General features: G+C 35.7%; 1 long non-coding RNA gene across 1 annotated transcript; it reads right to left on the reverse strand.

The window, feature by feature from the left end:
* On the reverse strand, positions 1,672-26,296 carry LOC110399011. The gene is made up of 4 exons (XR_002438818.1): positions 26,244-26,296; positions 25,886-26,043; positions 4,059-4,186; positions 1,672-2,748 (listed from the first exon to the last, which is right to left on the reverse strand). It is a non-coding gene; the product is annotated as an uncharacterized LOC110399011 (long non-coding RNA).

Genomic DNA, 26,296 nt, shown 5'->3' on the forward strand with positions numbered 1-26,296 from the left:
CATGGCTGCCAGTTTGCCAACTTACAAAGGGATGAAATAAATCTCCAGTATCATTATTATAGGTCAATGGAATATAAGCCAAAAGCAACACAGTATTTAGGAAATGGATGCTGATAATAAAAGACCCACTCTAATTTCCTGTGGAGTTCTTAAATTAGCTCATCCCATATGCATACTGGTTCAAACTGATAATTCTGCAAGATAGGCACTTTTCTGTACCTCACTATAAGTAACTGATCTTGTTCTTACGGAACAAAAACTGTGTGGAGTTGATATTAAAGTTGTTGATTTAAGCTACCAGGAAGTGCAGCTACTTGTTTTTTATATCTGTCTTTACTAATTCTTAGATGAACTAAGCTGCAGCACTTCAATGCAACCATGTTTTAATACAGTCTCAAATACACTTATTAGCATGAAATGGAAAACACACTTTATTCTTAATGGATGTTTATAATTCCTATTAATTCTGATGACAAAATGCGTGCATAGTGTGAGAAAAATTAGCCATGTTTCTATCTGAAAGAAATAATAGTTTGCAGATCAGAGAGGCAGTTAATACAGAGAGCCGCATTAGTATACTTTTTGTAAAATTCTCATTTCCTGTAGCTGAAAGATATTCATTGCCTTCTACTGCCAAAGCTTGGGTCAGCCAAAACATTAAAAAGAAATATATGTAGTAGTAAAGCATTTGTAGCACTTATTTAAAAACAAATAATGTTTGCAAGGCAGATCAGACTGCAGTATTCATGTGGCTGTTAGTAACCTCACAGCCACTAGCATCACATACTTTACACAAAATTATTCAGAGAAAATTTTCTACAATATCTTTAGGCAACAAAGAACATTTCTGGTCATCATGTGAATTCTGTGCAACTCAAACCCAGGGTTTTCTTCTTTGTACTAAGTATGGGAAAGCCTGCTCCTTTGAGAGTTAGAATAGCTTTCGAAGACTTCTGATTTAAATTTCAAACTCTTGATCATAGTCAGGGAGTAAATGTTTTTATCCTGGAATTGAAAATTGGGTTCTTTAGCTCTATACCAAGTGAAAATATTAAGCATTTTGTTGTATCCACTATGTGAGCCAAGTTCCCCACTGTGCCTTCAAATCCACAGTGAATGAACCATATTTGGATCTGCTTATCAGAAGGAGACATTTAGAAAGACAATGAGTCTGTCCTGCTAGACGAGACTCCTGATGCTTTTAGATAGGCCTGCGGTGAACTGCAAAATGGGCCCTAAAATCAGGCTGACATGGTCGCTTAACAAGCTGTTGGCTCAGAGAATTTCTAGTGTCACCCACAGGGCTGATGATGGCAGCCATCATAATTAGAATGCATGAATCAAAAACACCAGGTGAAGATTTTGCCTTGGAAGAAAGAAAAGACAGAAGGAGGGAATTACCATGCCCTTTGACTGTTAAGCTGCTGCATGCAGCTGGATCAGTGACCAACAGTGCCTGGTCGGATTATGCTATGGAGATGCTTGCTATAGCCTTATGCTTCCCACACCCAATGGCTGTCAGAGCAAACACTGCCAGCGACTTCAAAGAAAGCGATACAAGCAGCTACATGTGGGAGAAAGGTAACCCCATTAAAAATGAAAAAAAAAAAAAAAGACTCCAGACTTTTCTTTCAGTTTAGCAAATAATTTCAGTTCAGAATTGGTTTATTTTATTAATTCTAGCCCTCTGAATATGTCCCTAGAAAAGCTGAACTCTAATGTTTGCTGAAGTGTAAAATCTACGTAATCTTAACTGATATGACCTTGAAAGGGATTTACTGAACTTTTGTGTGATTGGATTTTTCCCAACCTTTGTAGACTCTTGATTTTAAAATCTGCCTAACAAAAGCTCTGCCAGGAAAGCTGTTATTACAAAGATGCTTCTCAATAGGGAGAAGTGGGCTAATTGCAAGCTCTTCAGTGAAATAAAAGAAGGTTTTGCAAACAAGTACAGAATTGACAAAATGCACCACACTGCTGTTAACAGAAACGATGGGGGAGGAACATCAGAAATGGCAAAGATGTCTAATATAAATAGATGCTCTAAGACTAGCTAGAAGAGGCTATACAAGATTTCAGATAATTCATAAACAGTAATTGCTCGTCTGACCTTGATGTGACTACAGAAATTCCATTAACTCACAAATCTTGACATTTAATTACATACTAAAAAATATTCTCCCATTTATTTTGACAGGGTCTACAATAATCCTGCATTCGACTTTTATCCATATTTTCAGCCACTTTTCCCACACTGCAATTTATTCCCAAAGTCACAAATAAAGAACGTAATATCTGCCTATGCTGTTACTTAGAACGTTCTTCATTTCTCTCCAAAATTTGAAATGGAATGCTGTGAAAAGATGAGGTTCACAATGACACAATGCCCTTCACCTGGTGAAGGTGAACTGAACATGCAGTTGAACTGAACATCCCTGAATCTCCTGAGATAACAGAAATTCACTGGGGATGTAACTAGGAATGACGGCCGTAAATAATTTTACAGATCAGTTTAAAACTAGCTAAACAAAGCTAACATTATAGTAACAGACATTACATAACTAGAAAAAATGCTACTGTAGTATTTGAAGCCAATATTCACCTGCAACACTTAATTTAAAGAAAGGGAAAATATAATCCAGATATTGCAGCCAAGATGACAACAGTGTGATGAAACATGCGCTGTTTTAAGTGCTGATGAAGAAGGTGTTGGGTGTTTTTGTTCATGTTATCTAAATGAAGGAGACTCTAGGAAGGTAAAAAAAAAAAATCAGAATACTGAATATTAAGTGAATAAATACAGTCTAGAATTACTGGATTTCAGCAAGACTTAAAAGTGGCTTTTGACTCCTTTTGTGCAAACGCCAACCAGAGTAGATTGTTTTTCTTTATATTTTAAGCTCCATTTTGAGGCAATTGGCTATTCTGTATAAATTGCAGTCTTTGTGTCCACTTTCTGTTTGCCTCATCCATTCAGAATCATGACATAAAAACTATTAGTTTAAATAGTGTACGTTTATCTTCCTGCCTCAGAACAAAATCTAATCTTTTTGATGAGAAACTCATGAATTTAAGTAATGATTTCACATCATCATTTGATTTGAAATAATATCAAAAAAATGGAAATATATAATTTATCATCTCATATGAAACAGAAAGTATCATGATTTTCAAAAATAGTTTGATTTTATATACTACATAAATATATACTATATATTTTATATATAAACATACTATTTGTATTATATATAGGATATTATATATATCATATAATATGTATATTATATATACTATATGTATATTATATTATATATACTATATTATATCCACTCCAACTATTACGCAGGTTACATGTGAAAAAAATTGCAACTAGGTTTTGTTGTTTTGTTATTTTAAGCTCCCAGCAGTCTGGCAGGAGCAAAACAATTTCTAGTAGCTCCTCAGTATAAGCACAACACAGAATCCTATAGGATTCACACAAATGTTATCAGTCAACAGCCTGGAACTAGGTCATATGCCATATCTGCAAAATCATTAAGAATATAATATCCTGTCTAAAATAGCCTTAATAGTACATGCATGTGTATATATACACACTGTAACAAACCAATCTGAAAGTGTAATATTTTTATGGCTTACATTTTTTTCTGCTCTACCAATATTCCTCAAAAGAAACAGAAAACATTGACACTGAAAGCATCCATATTTGCAACTGGAAATATATAATACAGACAGTACTAGACATCTCTGTGCATTAAATGTGTGGCTAAATATAAAAAAAAAAAAATAGGCATTTCTAAAACTGAATTCCTTCCCTTTCCTTCTCAGTTCTCCTTACTACATTGCTCTCCTCTCTAATTTCTGGTAAGAGCTACATCTCAAGTTTATTTTTTTCCTTGATTCTGTTTCTTTATAACATCCCTAAGAGAATCCTCTTCCTTACTGAAATCACTGAGAAGAATCTTTGACTTCTGCATTCTCATCTTGTGATCCCCTCCCTCCAGCCTATCTGAGATAATTCTCAGCCCACATCTCTTTCACGCCTATCTCCATAGTACCTTGTTGACTCCCACCATAGCAAGTTGAATCTCCTCATTTGTGAAGGATCGCTTTCCAGCTGTAGTCTCCTGTCATGCCCTTTGCAGTCTTGTCTTGGTGCTTGCTTTTCCCTACTTCTGCAGCACAGCTGAATGAATAAAAAAGCACAACTTTGCCAGAATGCACTAGTTACCTTTCCTTAGCTTATTAAAACACTGCTGTTGGCATTATCAGCAATGTTTTACCTCTCTTCCAACTAATTCAAATCATGACATACTCTAATAGGTCTACTAACATCAACACACTTACTATTTATGCAATTCAAGCTCTTACCAGGTTTTTAATAGGTTAATAATTAGAGCTAAGAAAATACAGAGCAAGCAAAATTGCCTTTTCTCTCCATCAGTTGTATTCTCAAGAACCGCTTATACTCTGCTAACACTATTGTTTTCTTTCCAGGTTCACTGTTATTCCAGCCTCTGAACCAAACAGAAGCTGAAATACACTTTGTTTTTAAGATGAAGTTCTTATTTGCTTTTCATTTTCCAAAGACCTCAGCTCAGCAGCATATAAAATGCTCTTTGTGGCACAGTTTTTTGAGTTTATAATTCATTTGTGTTTTTAAACACCAAATTTTTCCAAGTATTGCCTCAGAATATGGTCCCTTACATTTCACTGGCTCTCAGAACCCTTGTCTCTCAAGTAAAAAACAAGGCCATAGGCATCAAGTAGATGAGATTTAATAGATGAAATAGAAAAAAGTCGTGTGACTGTTACTGTTCCAATGATTTTGGCAGGTCATAACAATAACAGGGATGGTTCACATTACACCTCTCCTTTTTTCTACTACACTGATCTTGGCACCTCTTGAGGAGCAGAGAATATACAAGGCTTCCTTCCACCCGCTTTTCAATCTGTTGGTAGCTACTGAGTTTGTAGTGCCTGTACTAGTCCCTGCTAGTATGACTGTCCTCCTGATATCAAGTTCTTCACTGACAATCAGCACATCCTCAGGAATATATTGACACCCTCCTACTTCCCTCTTCAGAAGAAAAAATTTGGAAGGAAATACTGCCCTGCAGATGCTTTTCTCTCTGTCTCAGACAGTGAGAGAAAGAGATGAACGCAGTTCAGCAAATTTCCTTCCTTTTCTCAGCAGGGAGGCTTGCACGTGGTTGGGCACAGCAAGAAACATGATTTCCACAGGGCCTCAGGCAGCAGCCAAATTTCACAGCAGGGGACGAATCCATGGCCACTTCTGAGGCTGCAGAGCTGTGCATAACACAGGGCTCTCATTATAAGGTTGGACAACCCTCTAGAGACTTTCTGCTGTTTCCATATTAACAAGAAATGAGTGGTTTGTGTATGTCACAGGAGCTCCGTGTTAAATATTACTGCCTTGTATTATGCAGAGTAGTGTGTGCGCATTTCTACTCTGATAATGCACAGAGACATCAAGGAGGGGGGAAGGATTTACCATACAGGGCTGGAAGCCCATATGCAAGAGAAATGCAGTCTGTGACCGGCAAAGTGAGATCATGGAACTGTAAAATAAATGGGAGCTGGAGGTTCAACTTATTTTTCAGCTTAATCTTACATGTTATAGACATTTCTCCCACCACTTTCATGTAATTCTTTAGTAGATTTCTATCACATAGAGTCACTTTTAATATATTTGAATTTTTTTCATCTTCAATAAACTATTCCAGTCCTTTGAGAAAGATCTTCGTTACTTTGAAGATATTTCTCTGCTTGCCTGCACTCTGTGAAATTCTTACTAAAACAATAAAAGTTCTAAAGCATAAATTAGTCTCCTAAAAAGTATCTTATAGGTAGATAGATGACCATTCACCATGCCATGTAAGTAATAAAGCACAGGCTGCATGACTACATTTTGCTGGAGTGTTTCATTTTCACATGCTAAATGCAAGTCCAGACAAAAAATACAAATATTGTGGTTCTTTAGGAGGAACCACTTCATGAATTTGAAAACTGCTACATGACAAGCATGCTAGGAAAATGAATTAAAAATGAAACTGTTATTATTAATTAGGAAAAAATGATAATTAGATTTAAAAAAAAGATATGAAGAAAAGATACAAGGTAAAAAAAAAAAAACACCTATGGCTATCAGACTTAAAATAAGAAATAAAAATGTCAGAATTATTCAGTAAATAGTTTCAGTCTGTATTTAGGCAGAAAGCACACGATATATGTGATGACGGTAATGAAATCTCTTCCCTGTCAACAGTAACTAGAGATTATGTTTAGCACAGTTTTAAACCCATCATTTTAAAATCAGAATGTCAGATAAAATAAAAGAGTTTTGAAAGAATTAAATGAAGAGTTCTGTGGATGAAAACAACAATTTCATTTTCAATATGTATTTAAAATATAAAGCATAGTCAACTCAGAGTTTCAACATTTTAGAGTCCATGGTCAATCAGTTATCATGTCAATAAGTAAAAGAATCAGTTGGATAATTCTTGCAAATATAGGCCTGCAACCTGTCAACAGAACTAGGTAAAGCAGTGAAGTTTTACAGGGATTATCAGAGAACAGAAGGAAGATAGCACAGCTGGTGTTAGTCAAGACAGGCTTTATCGGGACTAAGACATCAATTTTTGATCTCCTTCTGTGTTTGATTGACAAGAGTTATACTGCGAATTTAAGCATTTTTAACTTTAGTGAGACATCTACGTTTATTATACAGAGAATCTTGGTTCCTCAAATTAAGGCCATGTACAATAATTTTTACTCATATTTAATAGCCAAAGTACCATAACATATTGAATAATTTGATTAATATATCCTACAATGAGAAAAAGGGAGTCATTATCATGCAGATGATGTCTAAACTTCTGCTTGCCCCCCTTTCTATATTTATTGCTTTATAGCAATATTCAATGGAAAAAGAGACTGATTCAAATATCAACATAATTACATAACAAATCTAATAATATTTGAGCAATTTTTATGGAATATCCATACTTGACTTCGGAAATGACACTGCAATGGCTTTGTCTTTTGCTTGCAATGAAACTGTTATCCCACCTTAATTCCTGATATTTAAGGACTACTGCAGTTGCAATATTCAAACAATGTCTAATGATCAATCTGTGGCCTTTTAACTTAATTCAGTATATTTAGGATAAAGGTTTGACAGAAAGTTGACAGCACACCTCAGTTCTCCAATATTTTTCTGATACTCCTCATGCCCAGAAACTTGTTACTGCCTGTTTTATTAACATACTTCAAGAAAAAGTTCATTACCTTACTTCTTGCCTTTTTAACATTTTTAACAGACACAAAAATTAAATAACTGAGAGTACAATGACAGTTCAACAAACAAATCTGGCAAAATGTTATTTCATATTCCAAAAATGGATAGGCTTCAGGACGATACAACTGAGCTTATCCTTCTGGTATGTATTTACACTTGGTAACAAATATCTTTGTTAGAAATTTACAATGTAAACATTGGAAACTAAACCATATTTAGATTTTATTCTTTTTTAACATCACTTTAAAGGCTTTATTGTATTTTTTCCCAGGGAGAAAATGAAGAGAAGTAACTACTAAACAAAGAACATGAAAGTAAGAGAAAATGAATCAAACAATAATCAGCATTGTCTGTAGAAGTATTGAAGTAACTGTAAAAAGTCTCACAATAGCATATGAAATACATTAAGATGAATCACGAATTTTTAGTGTTTTTTTGCAAAACCAAAACCATAATTCTAGAAAATAAGAGGGAGAAATGTGGAGGGAGAAAATGGAAAAACAGAAATAAAGAAAACCAAGGGAAATGGAAAGACGGGCCCTGAGCCTTTTTCATCTTTTCACAGGTTTATATTCTGACGCTTAATTGCCCAGATAATTGTGATTCTATCCCCCACTATAAATATCTTCTCTCCTTTTATCACATCATAATACATCATTTGATAACGTTTATCCTTTCTTCAAACAGCCATTATGGTAACATGCATTCCTACTCATCCTAAGGTCTTCACTCTACACAAGTGAGATGTGTGCACACGTACTAAGCAGCTCAAATTACTGTTAGCTAATGGTATTATAGTGCTTTGAAATCATATTTGGAAAAAAGCTCTACAATATCATTTGACTACTGGGTTTGTCTTTTAGTCCATTCTGAACTGACAAGGATCTGCCATCACCATCTATAAGGTGTTCCCACTCAGGATACCTAGTATACTAGGTAAGTCTCCTAAAGAGTTGATCTCCACCTGCATCTGCCTCTTAAAAAGCTTTTGTTGCTTATGGAAAACACATATCCAAGCTTTACTTGAGAAAAGGTTTCCCACTTAGCTGGTAGTTTCTTATAAAATACAGTAAGATATTTAATTACTGTCTCTCTTGTTTTGTTTTGTTTTGTTTTTTTTTGCCACTGAAACCTACATGTTGTCATGAGTTTGGGGAAAGAAGAAATAACAGACAAGAGGCTTTTGTTTAACAGTGAAAAATATCAGTGGGTTACTTAGGAAAAAAAAACCTCTAATTCTCCAGTTTGACTAAAACCATAAAAGAATGATGCAAGTCTAAGACACAAGAGATGATGACATTACGCTTTAAAACAAAGTTTTTCAGTTTTGTCTGTATTATACTGCTAATACTAAATATTCAGTTCTCATTCCCAGATGTGTAGGATTTAATTGAACATGTTACCACAAATCTTAAATTTAAAGAAACAAAAGTTGGTATGTGCTAAGCACAAGACTTGCATTTCATAAAGATACATGTCTTCAGTTGATCTCTTTATTAGGAACGAACAAAGGGAAACATCTAGTTGATACTTTGATTACTATTCAGAATGCCGTATTTCTTTACACTTTGCTCCCATCTAAGCTAGAGAGAAATATAGGGAAGATATGTATGCCCTTGTTTAACCTTCATTTTCCCCCTCTACATCATTTTCACAAAAGAGTTGACCAAAATGGAATTTAACAGTCAAGGTAAGGATGTACATCAATTTATGTAACATTGTAATATTTTTCATAATATTCCCTACACAGTCTAAATATTATTCACTTTTTTGACCTCTGATACATTTTAAGCAGATGTCTTCACTGAGCTGTCTGCAGTGATGCCTAGATCTTTGTCCTGAGAGGCTACATTTAATCAGAATCCCCCAGCACATGCAGGAGACTGTAATTTGTTCACTGCAGTCTCTGCTGTTTCCCACTCAGGGAGGACAAGTTTCATCAGCCACAGCTGAACATATATTCTCTGGATGTGCTAGGTTCTTTTGGTGCTCTTCACGGCACTCCTTACACTTAATACTGCATATAAATGTTAATTACTGGCAAATATTTCAGCCTCAGTAAAATGCTTCCTCCTCTTAGATTTTTAGGAGCAATGGTTCTAGTGCATATTCTGGAGAGATGCAACTATTAGCTTTCTTCCAGACTTTTCTTTTGTCATTTTCAGTAAGCTTCTGCAGGATAACATGGACAAACTACGAGATTTCTTTTGCATATTTATGTAATTACTCCAAAAAGATTCTTCAAATCCTCTGCAAAGACAGAGATCCATGCCAAAACTTCTTAGTCAAGGTTACATATTAATAGGGATTTCATTATATATTCTACAAAATTGGCATATATTTTAGTTCTAATCTTCTTATCCCTCATTTTTTATCTGTAAATCTCTTTGCATTGGGAAATCTACGCTGCTCCTGTGCTTGGAGAACACCCGAGTACTGAGGACAGTACTGGAATGCAAAAACAAGCTGTGAGTATTTTATGGCTTCTGCTGATGAAAAACTAATCAAAAAAAGAAGACCTGTAAATAAATATTTGTATTATGCTTCCTTAACATGCATTTTCTTAGGTTCACTTTTTAATGACCATGCATGGACTTTGGTTTTGAATTTTTTCTTTCTAGCAGAGATACAGGAAGCAATGGCTTGCCAATAGAAGAAAATTATTTTAAAAACCTTTGAGAGTACTTAGTGACTGATTTTCACATTTATTAATAGCAATTAGGTATTTAGCAATAAGACACGCTTTGGAAGGACAGAACAAACAACAGCATTGTAGTTAATGACAATTACATATGCTCAATACGTTGTATCGAATAGTGAACTGAACAAGGTCTATGAACTCAGTGGTTTCTTCAGGCATTAGCTTCTGATATTCAACATGTAAGATTAACTGGTAGCAATAGATCTCTTGCAAACTTTACAAGGCTTCTATGTTTTTTGATTCCTTTTTTTTTTCTGTCTATAACATCTATAAGACTACTTGCCTGAGATTTTTGTTTTGCTGCGCTACTTTGGATTTCATGTAGTAACTCATTCACAGCTTAATACCTGGAATTAACCTAACACTAGGATAGGTGGAAGAGACATTCCTTTTAACGTCATCTTGATGACTGTGTTAATTATAGTTATATTCAGTTCAGAAGGTGTTTTTCACGTTTTTTGGTGAGGTCTTGACAGGATACCCAAAGCAACATTGCAGCAAAATCAGTCTGTCTGGTAGTCACAGGTCAAATCCTGTATCTACCATTCTTCTGCTGCTGTTTGCATGCTAAGGTCTCAGTAAAATCTATAAATGAAAGGCATGGGGCAGCACTCAGAGAATACTCATGGTAGCAGAAAAAAAAGGGTAAAAAGAAAAAAACGTACTCAGAGAAACTTGTCATGGAGTATACCAACACAGTCTACCTAAAAGTGAGGTTCAAATAACTAGTTTAAGAAAATGATATTATGGTTATTGTCATATTAGCATGAGGGATCTGAATTAATGGACTGTTGTTTTGTTTTCTACACAGTTTCCTTGTTACTCCTCCTAAGTTACACCTCTAGTCAGTCCAGGGTCCAAGGAAACTTATGGAAAAGTTTGTAACTGAAGATCTGCTTCATATTTTCAAATTGAAACATAAACAGCATTGTATTATATGATTGACACAGTACTTCTCTCACAGATGAGAATTTTGTTTAGGCTTCTAAGAGGCAATGTAAGTGCATGAAAGCTTTTCTATTAGATTAGAATATCAAATCTAGATTGTCAAAATGGCTATATATTCCTATTTTTCAATTAATTTATTGTCACTTGAAATAGGATTCATTCATTGATACCATGCTGTCCAGTAGCGCAGTGAATTACACTAGAGGGGAACAGAGAAGATGAGAAGGGCTGAATACAGCAAGCTGTGGCTTTTAGAGCTAGAAGGACAAGGCAAGAGTACTGGGCAAAAGACACAGCTCTTTTATAATGAAGGGACCCCAGTCTTTCTGCTTTTGAGGAAGGATCCCCTTGGACTGCTATTTTGCAAGCAACTACATCTACCCTGAGTAAGCGGTTTCACGCAGATGATTTCTGCTGAATAGCAGCTTCACTACTGAAGCTTGTTTAAATCCAGATTAAACCTAAGAGATACATAAGATTATGTTTCTTCACAGGTTTTCTTCTAGGGTTTTCTCTGGTTATTGGTATAAAAATTGCAATCCTGGAGGAATGACTGTTGCAAGAACAAGAATTAGTGTGCTCTGAATCTACCCTGCTCCCTACTTGGCCTTGTATTTAAAAATAAAAACAGAAGTAATAAGTGTCTTCGTTGAACAGGCAGAAAAATATATGGAGAATGTAGCCAGGTGTTTCAGCAAGGAGGAAGATGGGAAGTCTAAGAAAAAAACTGGAGACATCAAAGGGAAAATGAAAGGTGAAAAAAATACAGTAAGGAGACACAGGCAGTCCAAGAGGAGAAGACAAATTATTCATCTGATATTTGCATTAAAAGAGTAACGGCAGATTGTAACATATGAAGTTATCTGAGGTAGCAAGTGAGACTTTGTTTAGAAATACATTTTCTACAAGCTCTCAGTGCCTACACAGGTCTGAAATTTGCTCATATTCTCTTTGTTGTCTTTGATATTTATTAAGAAAAAGGAAAGAAAATATTACAGCACCACAAATAAACTGAGGAATTTTAGAAAGTCTATATGATGCTATTGTATATAATGAAGAAGGAAAATCCTTTGGATCAGATACAGAGCGCATGTAGCTTTAGCTTTATGCACTGAATAAAGGCTTAATTTAACACAAGACATGGTTCTGCCACTATTAAACAAACCACAAAATTGTACACCAATGATTGAAGTGCTGCATGTGTGTGCATGCACATATGTGCAGCAAGTATGTGTAAGGGGAACATGCAGGACTTAAAGAACACCTAATTTCAAGATGAAAAGTTACATTCACATGGAAATTCTGATTTAAGGAATATGACACCAAATAAATACCTGAGCATATTTATAAGTTTGCATTTACATAAAAGCCAGGGTGCAGTTAAATTTGAAGAACTGAGTTACTTATGAAATTAGCAGCTCTGTTAGGTACAATTAGATCTTAAACAAGGCTTTCTAACATTACTTAAAAACCTGTTAGCTGCAGGTCAGAAGACGTTCATAAATTTCACACAGATGAAGTCGTTGCATGCTCCCTTAGCTCTGTTGAAGAGATCAGGTAGAGTGTATAGAAATGTTCTTACATTTCACAACTAATTAAAAGTGCACCCGTTATTTCTCCTCGCTCACTTCACTCCAGTCAAAAGGCAACTCTCTATATGAATAACACAAAATGATTAACGCTAAAAGGCATTAGTACATTAATTCTGAAATGACCGCAGTTGTATAAATCTCAACGACATGCAGAGAACTATCGTGCTTACAACATTTATGCTTCTTGTTTACTCAAGGTATTGGATAATGGTGTCACAGCATGCTAAACAAATGCAATATATTTTCACTTATTTTATTCAAGACTGTCTATTGTTGCATTCTGAAGAGCACTCGAAGCCTGAGCTGGAGAGCAGTAGTTAAAAACAGCAACTGGCTGTCAGTGGTGTAGTTTGTCATTGTTCCACAGACAAAAGGCAGACTGTCACAATAAACAGCATTTATTCATTTCAGATTTGTGGCTTAGGGCTGAGGAAGGGGAGGTGTCATTCGTAGTAATTGTAAAACACATAAATAATAATAGTAGTCTGCAAATCATATATCAAAGAAAACAGTGGGAGTTGGCAGTGATGGAGGCAAGAAAATGGATGCTTTCAGCACAACCTAATTTACAGCTCTTTAAAAAAATATTTTTTTCTTTCATAACAATAGAATGGAACGTTTTGTATTAACTGCTTATGTGGAGGGTAAGCAAGACAGGACATCTAAATCATGACTTCCATGACTTACTTCAAACAAACTGCTGAGGCACTTTCTAAACATGATTACTCCATACTTAACCGTTCTCACTTTCATTAACTTAAATTTAATAATTCAAAACCATTTAATACTGATATTGACATCACCTCCTGTAGACTTTTTGTTTTAAACCTACAGCATTTTAAAGAAATTACACTGTTCTGGGAGGATACTCTGTACTGCTCTTCGAGAAGAAGATGCTTCCTTTACTCTAATGAAATGTTTTATATCTGTTTTCTCTGTATGGATTTCAAATGCCTAATCATACATTTTGAGTGACAATTTCATGGAGAGAAATTGTAAGGCAAACAGATTCACCTTGTTGAGGTTGGTATGAACATTTTTGAATTTAAGGAAGTTTTCTTGTGAGCCCATCTTGATTTTTGAGGCAAAGTCCTAGCTCAGCGATACACACTGACTGCATTATGTCATCCACAGGTCAACCCTTTTAAGGTCTGCAAAAATCTGGGAAAAGCAGTGAAAGAAAAAGACTCTGGCATTTGAAACAGTGTTCTAAGGGCAATTTCTAATTTACTACTGCTTGGTGGAAGTCCCACTTCACCTTATAACCACTCCCACTGCTGTCCAGAACATCAATATTTATTTGAGAGCATCATCTTCTGACATCCCCAGAAAAAACAGATGGATCTGAGCTTTTCTCTGGTGAACGACACAACGTTCACCAGATGGAAACAATGCTCCCTATATAGTTTTTGCCTACAAATCCTTCCCTCCCAGTGTGCCTCAGCTTCCATCAGGAAAAAAAAGGCACTAAGCTGAGGAAAGGGCAAGTATATCCAAGCAACTGAACTTGGAGTTCAGCACAGACTGCTCTTCCGTGACAAGTCCTACATAATTCACCAGAAAAACAAACAAACAAACAGGGTGAGTAAGAGAGATATCCTGCATCGAAAGAGCAGAGTGTCACATCAGTATTTCAACCGGTAAGCGTTATTGCAGCTGCTGCTGGTTTGGGTATAATGGAGAAGCACAATCCAGGAGCTGCCAAAAGGCAACATGCCCAGTAGTTTGAGGGGAACATACTGAAGAATGGATGCACGGGATCAGATCTAAGACAAGCTTCGGTGATTCTTGCCTTAATAAGACAAGATTTCTCTTTATTCATTTTAAAATTGAAGCAGATGCCTCTGATTGGGTAGTCACAACATGTGAATATATGTGAAAATAGGACAGCACATGTAAAGCTTTACATCTTTAATATGCAGAGTTAGCAGGAAAAATAAAGTGTGCGAAAACAGGGTTCAAAAACTCATTCTAAACAAACTTTTAGGAAAGACTCAAAACTAAATAAGGAATAATCTGAATAGAAATGGTACAACTGAGGACTAATTTTAATTAAAGTATGGAAGGATAATCTTAGTCCCACTGAAAGGGACATTTTCAATGCAACCTCAACTACATTGCTTTAATCTTTAATTCTTTTACAATCCACAGCCAAGTGAGACAATTCCATCTAACCTTATTGCTAGTAGCAACAAACCACGATATGAGAATTTCAAGGCAGAATTTATTCAGGATTACATATTAGTTTTATTATTTATGTGGAAGCATTATGAAATGTAAGTGTAACTTTTCTTCAGTTACAAAGGAAGTATATTTGAATAATGAAAACATTTTCACCTACATTGGCTTTCTATTCAATTCGTAGAGGTTCTTTGAAATGTTTTTTCCAGACTCCTTTAGTGCTTTAACCACACGCACACAGATTCACACTACTGCCATTCTTTTGGGTTTGGAACAGAATAAAATCAGTTTTAAATGTAAGAAAAAATGTTCATATTGTGCACTCCCTCATGCGGACTACTAAGATGTTTAGTTTTCTTCTGTAAATATTCAAAGCTTGCTGTTTTATGTAAGTCCGAAATTCTGTATTTGAAAAAGACTGATTTTTGGGTTCTATTTCCCTGGGTTTTTCCTTTTAAGAAATGTGCTAAAAATTCTAAATTCACAGTTTTGAAGTCTCCATACAGTTCTCTTCATTAAGAAATTAAAGCTTGCGTGATATGTCTGAACATGTGGTTTTATCCTGGCATCAGTCAAGCACATGGTTTTCAAAGCATCTTCCATGTAGTTATTCAGAGTTACAAACACATGCAGTCTTTAAAGAGCAATGACAGCCTCATTCTAATTATATTAGAATGCCAGCTCTCCCAAAACAAGGCAGATTTCACATAACAGGAACGGCTAAACATGAATGTAAACTGATCAACAGTGTCGCTCACAAACTGTTCATGGCCAGCATGAGACAGTGGACAGTCATTCACATAACAACACAATCACTCTAAAGTTAATGCATGTCACTACTTATTTGCAGGGAAATTTCTGAAACCAAAATTTGCATGGTCTATTTGGAACTTCCCTGGGCTGAATATCTAGCATTTAGCTTTCTAGCAGGAGTTCTGACAGTAGCACCGCTTGCAGCAAACTGCCACCATCGTTTGTTCTGCTTCAGTGCTGTTTGATGGTCACAGCCTGTCATATGGGAAAAAAAGCACCACATCTAACCCCCTGTGACAAGGTTTAATCACCCCTATTACTCCTACTGGCTGTTCAGGCCACCTTGAGGTGTACAGCACAGTCAGAGATGTAAAAATCCTTGCTTGTAAATGAAAAGGCTAAAATCTGGTTTGATCTGATCAATTGTCTGATAGACGGTTAAAAGGAATGAGAGAGATTAGCTAAATAATACAAATGCAGTGCTCGAGATCACTTTTAATCTGCCATATCTTTTGTGTCATTAGGAGTATTATAGTATTTATTTTCCTCCAAGACTACTTTTTTTGTATTCACATTCTGCATTTCTCATCTCTTATCTCTTTCTAGAAATCTCTGGTATAATACAGATACATATGCAAAAAAGCCATGTTTGGCGTCTGTTAGGTTACACTAAAATAAAGTAAATGTAGCATCAAATGGTTTACCTGTCCGAATGCTAATGCTGGGTCAAAGGATGAGGGTAGGAATGCTTAAAACAAGCCCTGTACAAAATAGAGGTCAAACTTAAGCCTTTCTGCTGCAAATCAGCACCAATTAATTAAACTTTCAGTTGTATCTGATCTGTATGATGAAACTCTGTATGAACTTATGAACTTGGTTGTTCCATATGGAAATCTACGTCTTCATACTAGTTTTAAAAATATTTTTTTTTGAGACTGCTCTTTATGTTCTACCTGAAGCCTGAAAGGCACATGGGTCAGCTCTTTGCATCCTTTTGCTAGCAGCTAGTTATGCATCCTTTTTCAGCACCTCAAACAGCATAGACAGCACATTTCGCACATTAACAAACTGGTTTGCTTGAGCTGGTCTTATTAAATCCAAGGCCTATTCACTGGGACAAAAAATTGATTTCAATATGAAAACATATTAACCCACTATTAGTGTAGCTTTAACACAGTAATCCAGTATTATTAAATTTTAATTACTCCAGCAGGCTAATATTAAATAATGATAGAAGATGTTCGCACGAAACTTTACAATGGGAGAGTTTCTTATGCTTATGAATATCATGAACACCAGTGCTATTCTAATTGATTGCTTTTGAAAATATCACATCTGCTTTGCATGGAGTGGGCAGAACACACGAACATCCTGACAGAGCAGATAACATGGTGGATTAATAATGGAGCAAAAAGAGTTAAATCCATGGCTCAAACCCAGTTACGAAAACATCTATGCTAATATCCATTTGTAGAACCAGCACTTGATATGATACTAAGCAACCTCTCCTACAGCATGCAGAACTGAATTTTAAAAACAATCATGCTGTTTCCATCATGTACCTGAAAAGGTTCCTCCAAAATAAACAAAAATGCCTTAAAAAGAAATTGAAAAAAAAAATAACGCTGCTATATTTATCAATATTTCTTTGTACTGTGATGAAAATGCACTATTTTAATTGCTTTCCTAACAGGTGATTTCAAGTGAAATGAAACAATCCTGCAACAGAGAATTTGAAAACTTGCAAAAAGCATGCATGTGTGAATGGATGGAAAGTACATTACATAAGCGTTTTAATTTTTCATGAAGATTTAATCTAACAGCCGGATAAGTTGTACATTTTCAGATAGAAACATGCTTATCTGGGTTTCTTCTGGTCAGTTTAGAAAAAACAAACAACACTGCTCAAGTTGACAGTGAAGTTTCAGAGCTCTCTTGGAATTCTGTTCCAGAATGATCAAATGTCAAGGACACTCTTCCCTTTACAAGGATTTGCAGCACTAATGGTACCTTCAACGACTCACCCACGTCCAATTCCAACAACATTCTTGCTCCTCCAGTAAAGAGAAGCTTTGCCATCTGATACTGTCATTTAGATTTACGTCACTAGGAGGCTTAACAAATTTTCTGTTAGTAAAGGCAACAAATGCCATCTTGTTCTCTATCAAACAATTGTGAAATATCATCTAGGAATAGCTGAGTTTCTAGCTAACTGGGTACAGGAAGATACACGTGAGTTGTTCCAGCTAGCCCACTGTTAGAACACAGTGCAAGTCAGTACTAATTTAAGGTGAGAAGGAAGGTCACTTCCTCAGCTAAAGGTTTCACCACACGCTCCCCCTTCACACCTTCTGTCCACATAATTTGAGGTGATGCTCTGCCTTCCCCCAATCTGCTTCTCAATTCTAGATGATGACAAAGGGCAAATCAAAATAATACTGTCCTGTCACCCTGAATATAAGCTCATGGAATTTGAATACTGGACATCCTATAAAAAAAGCCAACAGCTTTCTTGAGTTGTCCGGTAAAATGGAATAGGTTCAATACTTTTTTTTTTTAATCACAAGGGAAGAATATTTTTGGTTGTATTTTCACCCCAAAGTGTGATATCAACAATAAGACAGATAATAATCCAGAACTTTTAGCTTCACTTCATCTTTTTTAAATAACCCTGTGCAATATTCTAGGCAAGGATATTGATATGAATCTTTGGATATGAATCATAATAGCAGATTTTCACATCAGGTATTTGATTCCATCTCTGAACTCTGAAGCTTCTGCGGTGTGAGTGGCAGCAGGAAATGGCTTTCAAACTCTTCCTAACAGATGGAATAAAATCTGCCAGGTTATTAAATTACTACGCAACTATTTTTAGTTTCCATTTCTAAATCCTTTTTCTTCTTTTGTCATATAATATGTCATTGCTAATCAAATCTCAAAAGCACTTCTATTTTGAAAAACTGAGAAGCCTCAACTGGCAGTTTATTATCCTTGGTCCTCAATAGTTTTTGTCACTGATTTTTTTTTTTGCTGAAGTTATGGAGTACTTACACAAATTTGTTTATTACAAAAATGGAATAAGTAAGTAAAAACATCAAACAGTTTGTTGGAACTACAGGCATTAGAAATGTTTTAATGGTGAGTAATCTAGTGTGAACACCTATCTAGACTGCAGTTTCAGATTAAAGACCAATGTTTCCCAAAAGCCAGCAAGTTGAAATGCCCTCCTAATCACTATGAAATCAAACGCAAATTCCTAAACTGACTGTGTCAAACCACAGCAGAAGTGCAATACATTTTATTTTAAATGAATTGTGCTTAGAATGAAGAGGAAGCTACTTAACTGTTGTGGAAATTAAACCAATTGTTTCCCTCTGTGAACTCTGTCATATGACAGACTTCTTAAGGTACAAAGAATCCTTTGAAGGAAAATTTGCTTCAAGTGTTACGGAAAAAGAGTCTCTTTGTTCATGTACTGACCTAAACAGTAACTCTCTTCTTACATGAGATCTATTATTACTACTACTCCAGCTATACTACTGTACAGAAGAGATGATATAAGGAAGTATTAAACAGCGTTTGGTAATATAACCACAGTCAATACTGCTACACTGAAAGAAGTGTAATAACTGTAGTGTGATTAAGTCAACAAGCAAATTATGATTTTACTTGGAGAAAACAAAATTCAATCAACTAAGCAGAGAAAAAACAATACGCAAATTGATCCCATATCTGATTTTCAGTAGTGGATTAGACAATAGTCTTCTTCATATTGAACATGAAAATGAAGACTGCGGAATACAATGAGAGACAGTACTGCACTGCAGACCTGTGGCTTCTGGAAGCTGCAATGGTTTACATAACTGCCATAAAAGCAATGGAAAATCATGAAAAAACTCCATATTTTAATATTGTCCTACAAAACCTTACCATAGAGAAAAAAACTTTTATTCAGAACACTTTGTCCCAGCTATAAAAAAAAAAATGTATCAACGGATGATGTTTCCAATTTCTACCAAAAAGGAAACTGTACACATATCTCAGTTAAGGTATGGAGTACGTTAAACATTTTTTCCAGACATGTAAACTGAGATAACTTCGCAAACAGGACAATACTACATGATTTCTTAGTAGAAATTAACATTATACATTAGAAAAGTTAACTACATGGGTTTTGCTACCCTAATATTTATTATATATAGCAACCTTTGTAATATAAAATGTATATATAACACATATGAATATACCATCTTAACAGAAATGTAGATTGCTCTGAAAGTAATGCCTCCTATTTACTTCCATGGAAACTACAACAGATTCAAATACCACAATAACACCATTCGATAGAGCAAGTTTTCAGCTACGAAACACTATTTTTCAGCACAGTCGCCACCATTAGCAGGGCATTTTCACCAGCAATGAACAAGAGCCTGCACGCCACACACACGCAAATCTACATCAGTGAAGGCAACTATCACCATTGCTGAAACACACCACCCACCACCTCACTGTGCTCACATCCACTGTTTGGTCTCCATAAACATTCCACAAGCACTGATCAATGTCAGTGGCTGCCACTTTTTCCACATGGAGGAATTCAGTGACACACCTTTGCTTCATCCACACTTCCATTTCAGACATCATTCTAATCAGACCACCCCTCTGCTGCCATCTGTCACATGGCAATAAAATGTAATAAAACACTGGTGGGAAGGTTCAATCTCTACTGCTGTACCACTACCATCCACCTCTGACATTGTATACATAAGGGCTGCTCTGGAAGTAATGCCTCTTATTTTATGACATTGGCCCACAGATAATACACACACACACTTCAAGGAAGCAAAGAAAATGCAGAAAAATGTCAGAACTCATGACTTTTTTCAACATTTTCACTATTTAGTCTTCCTGATTTTATGCTTTGTAGCAGAGAAATAGAAGCTCTCACATCCCTGTTTTTGTCCCCCTCCTATTGACTTCTCCTTTGATGTTTAAGGAGAAAAAAAATCATAGAAGATGCAATATGTATTTTCAACAATTGGTCTGAGAGATGAATTTGAAGGGCTTTATAAATGAGGTCTTGTCAGGAAAGGTGCCAATAGGAAGAATAGAAATAAGAAAAATTATGCTTTCAAAACATAAAGAGATAATAACAAAGCCTCCAGTAAATGCAGGGCTTCCAGGAAAGAGGAGTTTCACAAAGCTCTGACTTTAATTACTGCACATTAATTCTGTCCAGTGAAAAGAAAGATTTTAGAGAAAAATCTGTTCCAAATTCCTCAAGGCTGCATGTCTCTTGTTTATTTTAGGAAAGATAATAGCAAAATAGCATCCTTCAGATCTCCCAAAAACAATCTTTGGAATTTGTCATCTAACAATAATAAACAGAAAAATCTCTTTTTTCCATAATAGCATTTGCAACAAAGTATTTTAATATGGGAGTAGTTATGTCTAGAGAAATTACAATTTTTAGTTTTTTATCATTTTAAAATGTAGTATTTTTACAAGTATCGCAATTTGATATTGCAATGTTTAAATTACAACATAACAATTCATTCCTGCAGCATTCAGTGGCACTAGGCCTTTGGCCTCTTGCCTAACAATACACTAGACAAGAATTATTACATTGTAATTCACACCCTGTCATGCCTTATTGCTTAATTAAAGCATAACCCTTCATGACATGACAAGCAATTTGACTGTTACCATAATAGATTATTATCCCACCTAACATATTTTAGTGTTACCATCTATTCTTTTTTGTACATGCCCTGAAAATTATCAGAACAAATGCACACATAATTCTCTCTTTATCAGTAAAGTGTGAAGAATATGTATAGGACAAGTAGTTAAGGATTATAGATGTGTTTTTCTGTTAAAGCTGTACCTTTAACAAACTGCTATTTATTTTTTGTGTCATTTTGCTTCAGCAATTACTCCTTGCAAGAATACTAGGATTCAGATCTCTGATTAATGAGTTGCTTATGTATTTGTTACACTACTTAGTCAGCTAAACAGTAAATTTATAATTTTCTTGTTAAATGTAAGGTAAGGTGGAACTAAATTTAAAAAAATGGGACTCAGGACAAACTAACCAGCAGTTGTTGCAATATAGCAGTTAGATACCTTGTGCTCAACATTAACCAACTCACAAAAAAATGTTTTTCTGGACTCATTTATTCACTAGGATCTCTTACTCTCTGATGTTTCTCACATTTAAGCTTGATAACAATTGATTATCTTTTCTATATTATTAAAATATATCAGATTATTAGGTGAAATTCCAGTTTTGTAATAGTTCATGTCAAAACTCACTGACTTAAATGAAGCGATGGTCCACTGAGTGAAATAAAGAACATTACCAGCTATGAAAACATACTTCAACATTCTAGCTTACAATGTAATTATTTTAATTAATATTCATTATTTTATTAATGCCTTCACACTGCCTGAGTGCAAGATACAACACAGCCATTTGGCTACTAATAATCCTTCACTTTCGTCAACCAGAGTTCAAAATTAAAATACGCAACCACAGAACTCTGAAATTGTGTGGACAAAAACCTGGATTTCTTGAGAAGACATAAAAGTGACACACTTTAAAAAGAATTAATGCAGAAATCATATGCATCATACCTGACAGATGTACTACAAATTTCATTTAATATCAAGGTGTAATTTAATAAGGTTGCACTGAACACTGTACATCTGCAAGGTGACTGGGTTGTCCCTGGAACTCTCTCTCTGCTATGCCTATGAAATGACTGTAATATAACTGAAACAGCTGTAGTCTTTGATCATATGCTGGCAGTGTGTGTACAGATGCAGAATATGTAATAAAGGTGCACTTTACTAACTTGACTGATGTTCTGTTGTTTCACTGGTTCCAAAAGCCAAAGGAGAGCAGGCTCTACCATGTTATCTTGAGAATCATTTATTGTCACAACATTTCAAAATGAAATACCTATCATCAATGTCTAATTCATTCTCATAAGCAAGAGGTGAACACTGATGCCCCCTCCGTGGAGGTGCTGGATGGGACTTTGTGTAACCTGGTCTAGTGAGAGAGGTCTCTGCCCATTGCAAAGGGGTGGGAACTACATGGCCTCTATGGTCCCTTCAAACCCAAACCATTCTATGATTACGACTGATTGTTCTCTGTTCATTTGACATTTGCTGTGATCTTCAAAGCTGGTGCTACAGCTAGAAGTATTCCTTTTAATAACAACAAAATACATTTAACTAGAGTTTAAAGCAGTTGCCAATATTCTGAATGCATGGGTATATTTTCTGGTGATAAATACTTGGGTAGATACAGTTTAGTGAAACATATAGCAAGCTACTGTATTTGGTACATATAACAACACACAAGTTCCGGAAACATGATAATAAAGTTAGATCTTGTCAGGTCAGTGGCTGTATGATGTTGTACAGAAGCAGGGAGTAGTCCACCTCCAGTTTTTTTTGACTCCGCACCTAAACTCATCTTCACTCTCCTTAATAAGTTCACACACTTTGTTCCTATCAAACTGCTAGGGTTTTAAACAACTCAGCTATCTCCAAGTAGCAAATTAGAGTGCATATTCTTTTCAGATTATATTGTCCCAAGAATTATGTCACAAAGGTGAATTTAGAATAAACTTTACTTTCCAGAGGCATTAGCCTAACCATGCTCTGTGGAGTAAGGATTACCCATTAATTAATGACAGCGTTGGAATTCTCATAAATACAGAGAAAGAAGTAGATATGTTAAATATTGATTTCTTTTGAACTCATATTTTTATGACTGGACTCTAAGCCACTCTACTACCATATTTCCAGCTTGTTTTGTAAGAAATAGACATTTTCACATCAAAGAAGAGGATAATGCAAAACTCAGGGCACTCCTTTAATAGGATCCCTTTCTGTCCAGCACCTGCCCTACTGAATTCTAGTTTTAGCTTTCCTTTCAATTCCTTTCTCTATAGCCTTTGTGCTGCAGGTGGGGAGTAAGTAGCTATAATTACAACAAAGAAGGCAGAAAACTGTAAGGGAGAAATGGCTGATATCTAACATAAAATGTCCTTTTGTTACTGGCAGACCACACCACCTTTCCTTCTTCGCTTAACTCCAGCACATGCAGACTGGAGAATCCCAGCAACACTTGGTTTTCTCCCAAGTTTCCCTCTTGGGAACTGACCCAGAACCAGAGATTCAAGAGACATTGCTGGGCTCCAGTACTCACTGGGGTATTTTTTGGTACTTCAGCTTTGTTTGCAAAGAAGTGTATATTGCTACACATATCTTCATTTAAGGAGGGCTATAAAAAGCAAAGTTTTCTCTGTTCTTTACTACTGCATTTTAGACAACATGGGAAATAGTTCACCATCTGGAATATCCCTCAGATCAACTATGTATGCTCATGAGAAAAAATATCCTGATCTGAGACAGTAAAACAGAAAATGGAAAGACAGACAGCAAGCAGGAAGGTGCCAAGAAACAGGTACTTAGGAGATGTGCTGGTGGCCAACAGAGCCACGTCTCTGACAAACAGAATGAAAGAAACTTCTCTGGAAGGGCTCAGAAAGGAGTGCATTGCTTGTCCTAGATGAGAAATCCAGAGGAAGTAACAGGACAAAGAAAAGAGACCTGACCTGTGAGGGCACATTGTAGCACATACAGACCAACTTATAACCCTCTCCGTGTAGCCTTTTCCTGAATTTTCTCATTTAAAAATAATTCACTTTGTGTTCTGCCAAAGCATTTTAGCCTGGACAATTCAGGGTCTTATCAGACCTTAACCAAGGGATGAAATACTTTAAAAAAGAAACAGATCAACCAGGAGTTTCTACCAGGACCGTGCATGATGTTGCCAGCAGAGTTTTTGAAGAAACACCAGCCTAGGAAGAACATTATATCTCTTGTTTTTTCTGGCGGTCTTTTTCTAAATCAGCATAGGTCACTGCACCCAGTTACACTGCTGTTTTTTTTTTTTAAAAAAAAAAAAACAAAAAAACATGCATTTCAGTGTGGGTTCTTTACTCTCCACATCAAAACTACCCAGTTTCAAAGATTCTGAGAGTTTGGTAGGCAGGTATTGATATTTCTTCTGTGGTAAGCATAGATCTAAATTATCCCTCACAGTGTTCTGAGCAGGCCAAGTTTCAAACATCTCAGAAGTTAAACCGTCCTCAAACTACACATACATATCTTTACATTTTTTTTCCCCAAAAATCTATTCACTTTTCATCTAGATGCAAACAGCTATATCTGTTTCCACTCTAGACTTAAAGATATGTCAACAAGTATATAATCTTCTCCAATATGGTTATTTGCCAAGGAAGCGTAATTCCTCTAACACACCAACTAAACTGTAGGCTTGTTCACAGAATCTTAAAATAAGATCTCTGAAATACATTCAAATGTTTTACACACATTTAATGCTTTCATTTTCATTTCAAGAAAAGAGTATAGATACAAACTACATGTAAAATATAAACACTGAATCTGGACTTGACAGTCTGATGCCTATTTCAAGAGCTCAGTTTTCACTATTTATTGTAATCAGAAATGTGTATTATAAATAAGAATAATTTCGTTTTAGACTGTTCAAAAGTTATCTAGACACTCACACAACAAATCAGCCAAAAGCTGATTCCCGAGACAGAATAAGTTGTCATTATACCCTGGATTACTGTTTAAGCCCTAGAGAAATCCTTCAACAGACGTACGTTTAGTTTCGTTTCCAGTTTTTCCCTGTGACTGCTTCTAATACTTCATATGTGACATTCGCAATTGAACTCCTCTGCCAAATATGCTCAGATACATTCCAGCACCTTTTCTTGGTTCCTCTCAATCCACCATATTCTTATCAGTATCTTTTGGTTTCAGTTGACTCCAGCTCAGAAGTCAGCATTCAGTGACTTCAACTCAACTAATTCCCGAATAATATGGTTAAATTAAAGTAAATTTCATTAATAAGTACTATATTGAAACCTAGGAAAAAAAATGATTGCCTAATACTATACAAACTGTGCTTCAAACCGTAGGTCAAAATTAAGAGAACATTTACAGATAAAACACTATTCAGAAACAGTTAAATATCTTGTTTTAGTACCAAATGACTTTGATTCATAAAACATGCAACACTACTAGTGATCTCAAGTATTGCCCAATGATTTGAAAAGTGTATTTTCTTTTCAGTAGTGTGTACTGTATGATTGTTCAGGTGTACACCACTGAATAAAAAATGCTAATTTTCATAGTAAAGGAAACATTACATCTAAATACTGAAGAAAGGAGTTGACACCCATGGTAACAGATGTTCACTAGCACTGCAAGATATTCCCCCCCTCAGAAAAATACAGATGACAGCAAAATATCTTCTCTTATGTTGGTCTGTTCACCTACCTTTTCTGATGAGTTAGCTGCAGAAGAACGTAGAAATAGAAAGCTCAATTAGTGTAATTTATGTATCCTTGGACGTCAATCATTACTGGTGAGAGGTGGGACTTTCAGGATCTCTGTGCATTAATTAAGAGCTCATCTCAGCAGAGTAGTCATTCCACCTAAGGACCAAAAATAAGTTTTAATTAGAGTTTAGAAGACAGTATGTCATACATATAAAACTAGTTCTTTAGCAATGTAAGGATAGGCAATAGCAGATAAAGCAGCTTTAAACCAGTTTCAGACCACCCAAGAAAGGTAGCGGTCACAATCCAGTAATAAAGAAGGAAACTCTTATCCCTATCCAAGGATCAGGGCTCACCCAACACTCCAAAGGAGGCAATATCTGAGTACAGACATCCTCCCTGTTCGGCC

Source organism: Numida meleagris, chromosome 4 (genome assembly GCF_002078875.1).
Source record: "Numida meleagris isolate 19003 breed g44 Domestic line chromosome 4, NumMel1.0, whole genome shotgun sequence".
NCBI lineage: Eukaryota > Metazoa > Chordata > Aves > Galliformes > Numididae > Numida > Numida meleagris.